The sequence below is a fragment of the Bidens hawaiensis genome, unplaced genomic scaffold, assembly GCF_021521415.1.
Source record: "Bidens hawaiensis isolate Kalapana, Puna unplaced genomic scaffold, B.hawaiensis_p1.1 tig00009828_1, whole genome shotgun sequence".
NCBI classification, from domain to species: Eukaryota; Viridiplantae; Streptophyta; class Magnoliopsida; order Asterales; family Asteraceae; genus Bidens; species Bidens hawaiensis.
This window is the reverse complement of record NW_027491736.1, coordinates 814,392-822,067: the sequence shown is the minus strand read 5'-3', so window position 1 is coordinate 822,067 and position 7,676 is coordinate 814,392.

The following is a 7,676-nucleotide window of genomic DNA, read 5'->3' as shown; positions in this document are numbered from 1 at the left end:
TTCAAGTTTAATATTTGTACGGATATGACCGATTTAGCGGAGTGTCAAACTTTCGTTACGGTATTGGAACTAAATAAAAACGACGGTAAAACCCGGGCGTTACGGTGCTGATTCGGTCAAACCTGAGAGTTATCAGTCTCGGGTGTTTTGACAGTGAGTCGACACGAAATCAATCGGTTTCAATTACGTTCGTTACGATAACGAAACTAAATTAAAAAAAGTAAAAAAAAACGTGGCCTAATAGCGGACCGCCACTTGGCCCAATAGGATGCTAGCGGCACTAAGTTTCTACTTTACACATATTAGATAATTAATATGGTGTTGGCCAATTTTAGTATATAAAAATAAAAAGGTTCAACATTTTAGCATATTTGTAGTGTTGTAGAGCTCCTAGGCGCTAGTTGGACGATGGGTAACTAACGGTTAATCGGGATTTATAGGGATTAATCTAATTGAAATTAATATGACATCAAATTTAATGTGTATTTTTTCAATTTTGATAGATTTTGACCAAATAACGATTAATCGGCGACTAGTCGGTGGAGGCGGCGACGGGGCGATTATTCGGTGTCTAGGCGCGATATCTACAACCATGAGCACAATGCATATTTGTAGTTCATAAAACTCAAGTTTAGTAACTAAATTAGTATGTAAAGTTACAATAGTATCAATCAATACCTAGTATTTTTCAAGTAACACTCAAACTATATAGGTGAATTATTAGAGAACTAAAGTAACTAATTCACTGAATAAAAAGTGAAGAAAACCATTAAACTCTAGGAACTTCACTATTTTGACATCAAATTCTATTATATTGTAGCTCCTGATCTTCTTATTTGATCAATTGCTTATATTTACCAAGTCACGTTTCTATGTCAATCAAATTCAAAAGTATTAAGCTGGTCACTTTTTTTGCCGTCTAAAGACCCACTACGATAACATTCGATTGAAATCGAATTCAAACTTAAGACTTACGGTCTCCATCCCAAATACTAATAGAGACTTATGAACTTGAGCTTAATCCCAATGTTAATAGGGGCACTAAAGCTCATTGGCATTAAGCTTGTCATTTAAAATGGTTAAATAAATATTGAAATCATAACAAATTAAATAATAAGAAAAGAAAACATACAGAGGAAACTTTAAACCTTGATAAACCTATAATTGACTTGTAACTTACCTAGAAATGTTAAATATAACCTATCAAATAACAATTAGCCTATAGATATTAGTTAACCTATAGTTGAAATATTTTCTATTTCGTTTTCAATCTCATTAATTTTAAATGGTCCCGTATAAATCGTGATTAAAAAAATTAGGCATGTTTTTAAATTATTGCACAGAAAGTTATTTTCTGACCGAACCTAGGGGTTGCATTAAATTTCATATAGTATCCTTGAAATTTTAATAAATATCATATTTTTTTTTAAATATCAAACAGTATCATGTATGACAATTTTACCCGTAGTTAATCATTTTTATTAACTTTTATCTTATTTAGGTTTTAATTTTAAGGATGAAACTTGTCAAGTATCTACTTCAATCAGTAACCTCATAATTCTAGATAATGGTGCAGTCAACAATCTTTTAAAGGCTGATAATTGTACAATGTACAATTTATTAATGCCCATGGGTTCGTATTAGCAAGTTTATCAATTAAATTTAAATACATTAAAAACCCTAGATTCATATACGTCAGGAGGATGAAGAAAAAGAAGAGAGACTTGGTATAACGGGCTCAAAATTCTAAGGCTGTTAATGAAGACAAAATAAGGATATATGAAAGTAAACAGTATATAATTAACCTTACAACAAATTAAGCATTAAAGCACTCTTCGGTTTGTTTGCGGGTAATTGGATTTGGAGTTGGTAGTGAACTATTCAAATGAATACAATTCATGTATATATTTGTGTAAAAGATATCAACCTAACTCACTAACCCTCACACATTTAAAATCATTTAATATGGACATAATAACATTTTTATATAGACAAGTGAATATGGTTGTGAATTTATAATCAAGTTGTAAATGGATTTAAAGTGACTTAAATAGCAGTTTTTTTTGTCATATAAACATTTTAACAATTTATATATACCTATAAGGGTATGTTTGGTTGGAGGTAATGGAATGAAGGGGGAATGAAACAGGAGAAGGAATTGAATGGACAAGGAAATGAAATGGATCATTACTATTCCTTTGTCTTGTTTGGTTAGCCTATAAGAATGAAATGAATTATTACTTTATGTTGTTTGGTATCTAAAAAAGATTATATGAATTAAATAGAAATAATAAAAACACTCCTGTTTAAAAATATTTTTTTTACAAAAAAAAAAAAACTGCAATGACGATGGTGGTGGTGGTAGCTCAGGTGACGAAATGGTGGTGGTGGTGGCGGTAGGGCGGTGGTTGTGGTAGGGGTGGCGGTGGTCAAGTGTCGATAGCATGTAGTGATGGTGATGGTAGGGCGGCTGCAACGGTGGTGGACGTCAGGTGGTGGTGGTGGTGGTGGCGACGGCGGCGACAGTGGTGGCGGAGGTTGTGGCAACGATGATGGTGGCAGTCAAGTGGTGATGGTAGCAATGGTAGTGATGGTAGTCATTGTTAGGTGGTGGTGTTGTTGAGAAAGTAGGGTAAAGAAGGAATGGAATGAAAAAAAAAGAACGGGGGTGGGAAGGAATGGTTTTGATGGAATGAGATTCCATGTGTAATGGATGATTCCATTCCATTGAGCAACCAAACACCACTTTTTTTATTCACACGTAATGAATCATTCCATTTCCCTTGTTATTCCTGTATACCAAACGCTACCTAAGTTCCTACAAATCTCATTATCTCAACATAAAAAAGAATAGAAAAGTAAAAAGTGCAAAACCAAAATGAGAATGAGTAGTCTTCTAACTTCACCATCCATAACTATAGCATGGTCATTATAAACCTATTTATTATAGAAGGCTCAAGACAGACGAATCCACCAAAGGACATGTCCGGATTCAAACCTTCGTGAGCTCGTCTAGAAGTTTAACTGCATCCAGATGAAATCGTTGTGGTCCCTCTCACACAAAACTGTAATTATTATTTAAAAGAGCATGCTTGAAAATAAATTAACATGACGCCAGAGGGAAAATTTAAATGACCTAAAGATGAGTGAAAATGCAATGTGTCAACTAATGTCGCATTTATGTAAACATTCAAATCATAGTCTAAAGTTTAGAGTTGAAGCGGTGATTAATCTCTTAGGCTGTGTGTAGTGAGGCTACAAATGGGGAGATTTTGGGCGAATTTTTGGAGGAACACCCCACCCGGGGGGGGGGGGGGGGGGGCGACGATAATTTGCCGCATGGTTGTTTCTTTGAATATTATCATTATATTTAGTATGTGTGATATATATATATATATATATATATATATATATATATATATGATCAGGGTCATGTGAGAACTTTTTAGAAATTAAGAACTATGAGAATCATTTTGGACCACAAAAAAACCCAAAAATAAAAAAAATCATAAAACAAAAAAAAAACACAAAAATAAAAAAAGTAAAAAAACCAAAGTTCTTATTTATCATCCCGGTTTCTAAAAAAAATAACGTAAAAAAAAATTCTCGGTTTAGCTAAATTATACATATACATATATGTATAATATGTACATATATGTACACACATGTTTTTTTCCTATACACATATGTATAATTTAAGGTAAATGATAATATATATATGTGTACATTACATAACTAGAGATTAAATAAAAGTATACATATGTGTATAGGTATAATACGAATTAAAAAGAAAAAAAAATCGGTTTTTTTTATTATACATATATGTATAATATGTACACACATGTTTTTTCCTATACACATATGAATAATTTAAGGTAAATGATAATGTACATATGTGCATATATTACGTAACTAGAGATTAAATGAAATTATACATATGTGTATAGGTATAATACGAATTAAAAAGAAAAAAAATTCGGTTATTTTTTAGTGAAACCAGAATAAAATATAAGAATTTTGGTTTTTTTACTTTTTTAAAATTTTCGGTTTTGTTTGTTTTATAATTTTTTAATATTTTTTAGAGGGTTTTTTTAGTGGTCCAAAATGGTTCTTAAAGTTCTTAATTTGCCAATGGTTCTCTTAGGATCCTTACCCTATATATATATATAGTAAAAAGATCTAATACAATAATCTCTTATCGTGACGAAAATTTTCCGCATGGTTGTTTCTTTGAATATTATTATTATATTTAGTATGCGTGTGATATATATATATATATATATATATATATATATATTGTGACATTTGTCAATTTCGGGTTATTTTATACTTGTATTCTTAATGTAAACCTGACCCGTTTTGTATCCCGAACCTTTCGATATTATCAAAATGATGAATTTTATGTTACATATTTGTTTTATAGTTGTTGGATCTAAAAAAACACCCTTTTCGGTTCTTAAAATGCTCCGAAAACGCTCAAAACGAACTCCAGGGACTAAAACTACCAAAATGGAGACTTGAAGGACCCATTTGTAGTTTGTGCTTTCTTGGGTCTATAACTAACCCATTTTCATGCAACACCCTTTATGAAAGACCCATTCAACTTACCCTATATATACACACCTATCTTCTTCATTTGTGCTTGCTCATTTCTTCATTTCTCTCTCAAATTCTTGAATTTCTAAGGTTGTTCTTCATAAGCTAATCTTTCATTTAAACTAACTTCTCAATACTTAAAGTTTGAGGTTACAACATATATATATAATATAAACTCCTTGTTCACCTTCAGTCTTTCATTTCTCCGGTCTCGGCCGGTTGAAATGTCGGGCTAGTAAGGCAAGGTTACATTGAGGACTTTGTAGTCCTTGTTTATATATTTAACAAATCTAACCATATAACTTGTTATTCTTGCTTAACTTCTGCATATTTTAGTTGATTGTGTTCATATTTGTCAAGTTCCATGGTATTGGGTATGTGGTGACTAGCCTCGGTTACATCCCGAGTTGAGAACCGAACCAAAAACCGAACTTTTGTTTAAAAGCTTTATTGTTAACTTTTTGAATCTAAAACTTGAGTATTATTATTTATAAGTTATTTTACAAGTTCCATGGTAATTGGGTATGTGGTAACCATCCTCGGTCTTATTCCGAGTCAAGGACCGAACCAAAAAAACCGAACTAAACCGAGTTCACTCGCTTAAGACACACAAGTGTGTTTTTAGCCACCAAAACTCATATTTTTCTTCAAGATTATATTTTAAATCAATTTTAGTTAATTTCTACACATATTTGGCATGTCGGTAACCAACTTGATCTTATAACAAGTTCGGACTGATAAAGTCGTATACTCGCTTAACGAACGTTAAGGTTCTTCACAATAGAACTACATACTTGGTTAAGTCTATTTTGATTTTTATGGAGTTATCTCATAACATTTATTATTTTGGGAAGTTAACTTTGAGCTTGGTCAATTATCAAGTCTTGAACCGACAAACCCGAACACTCGTTTAAACCTCGTTTTGGTGTTCTTATAACCAAGGGTTTTGCAATATTGCATTTTAACCCACATTATTACTTAACATAGGTTGAGTAAAAAAAAAAAGAAAAAAACTAATGAATAGAATACCGAGACCCGGTTTCGAGTAAACTTATTTTACAAAACTCATATTTTTAATTTCTCAAATATTTACATTTTAAATACTAAACTTTATTTATTTACTTTATTTGTCATGTAGTTTATTTTAAACCCTTCCAAGACTACCTACTAACACAAGACCCGTTTAATATAGGTCTTGCTCGTTAAACCGATCTCTCCGATTATTCACGACACTATCTTTCAAGTTACTTGTTAATGTGAGTACTTTTTCATCCCCCTTTTTCCATCTTTCGTTTCGGGGGTGGCATTGCATACTTATTCAAATTCAAATGATTTATAATTGAGTCTTAAACCACAACACTTATTGTATATGTTTACTTAAATAAATGCTCGATTTGGTGTTATATGCTTTACATGATTATGTGCAAATTCTTGAATGCTAAGACGGGTAGCCTCTTGAATGCTAAGGCGGGTAGCCTCATCAAAGTATGATCATACGTTAATTCCGAGTATATATGGTATCCCCATATAGAAAGGTGCCGTCAATGTATTCTTATTGATGATTTCGTTATTGTCGTTAATGTATTCTTATTGTCGGTTCGTCAATATATTCTTATTGACGGTTTTATTATCTAAATTGTTGCTATATATTTATTGTTTTCATATACTAGTTGTGGATTTTATACTATATACTTATTGTCCAAAACTATGAAAATTGCTCACCAACCTTTGTGTTGACAAACTCTATTTTATGCATTGTTACAGGTTTGATGTTAGCTTGATTGGATTACTTGAAGAAACTTATCATCTTGGCTTTAGGATATTAGAAAATTAAAGAACAAGTTATTTGTTTATCTATCTATTTGGCATTTTGTATGAACAATTGTTGTGTTATTTATGATGATATGGATTTAAATGAGTTGTTTAAATATTGTAACTTTATAGTGTCGTTGTGCAATGAGCAATCATGTCGTGCTTCGACGTTTCCGCCTTCATTGGTCGGGGTGTGACATACACACACACACACACACATATATAGGTAAAAAATCCAATACAATAATCTCTTATCGTACTTTACCTACGCAACATCCTTATATCCTTGATTTCAAAAAGCACGCGATAGCAATATTCTAAATTCTTTCAATTCGTTTCCATCCCAATCTAACAGTTACGATCATTCAACCATTGTCCCTGACTCCATTGCAATCTTCACTTCAATTGAACTGAAACTTTGAAAATTGATTTCAACTGATAGAAGTCTAAATACATTCCAGATTTGTTCATATGATGAAATCGATGATCGATTGATGATTTCTTGATGATTACGAGATTAGTGATTTTAGCGTTCAATTTCATGTTACAGATAGTTTAATTTCAGAACTGAGCTTCTCAACGTTTAAATGTTTGTCTAGAACGTTTAATTTCATATATGAGCTCTGTTTATGGTTCTGAACTTCTAAACATTTTTGTTCAGAACTTCTAAACTTTTTTGTTCTGAACTTCTAAACTTGAATGTTTAAAGGCATTCGTTTTTTTTTGTCAGAACGTTGAACTTGAACGTTTAAAGGTGTTCGTTTTTTGTCAGAACGTTTAGCTTGAACGCTTAAAGGTGTTCGTTTTTTGTCAGAACGTTTACCTTGAATGTTTTAATGTGCTCGTTTTTGGTCTGAACGTTTTAGTGTCTTCAGTTTTGTTCCGAATGTTTAAACGTGATATTTTGAACCGTAATCAGAGCTCAATTGAGTATAGTATTCTGCAATTTCATAATCAAACGATGAATCTAAATCCTTCTACACATCAATTTGATTGATTAAATCATCATTTTTTTGATCAATTTTGAAGATTCTTGATGTTCAACGACGTTTCATTTTGATTTTTGTTTTTGACTTTAGAGATTTCATACTTTAAGCTCTGATTAGGGTTTAGAAATTGGATGAGATAGAGCGATGAGTTCAGAATTTGGATAAGAATGGATTTGTAATCGACGAATTTGATCATGAACTAATTTAGGTTATTTACGAAACTTCCACCGCGTGTTTTTTAATCCAACGTTCTGGAAGGTCGTGTACGTAATGTACGAT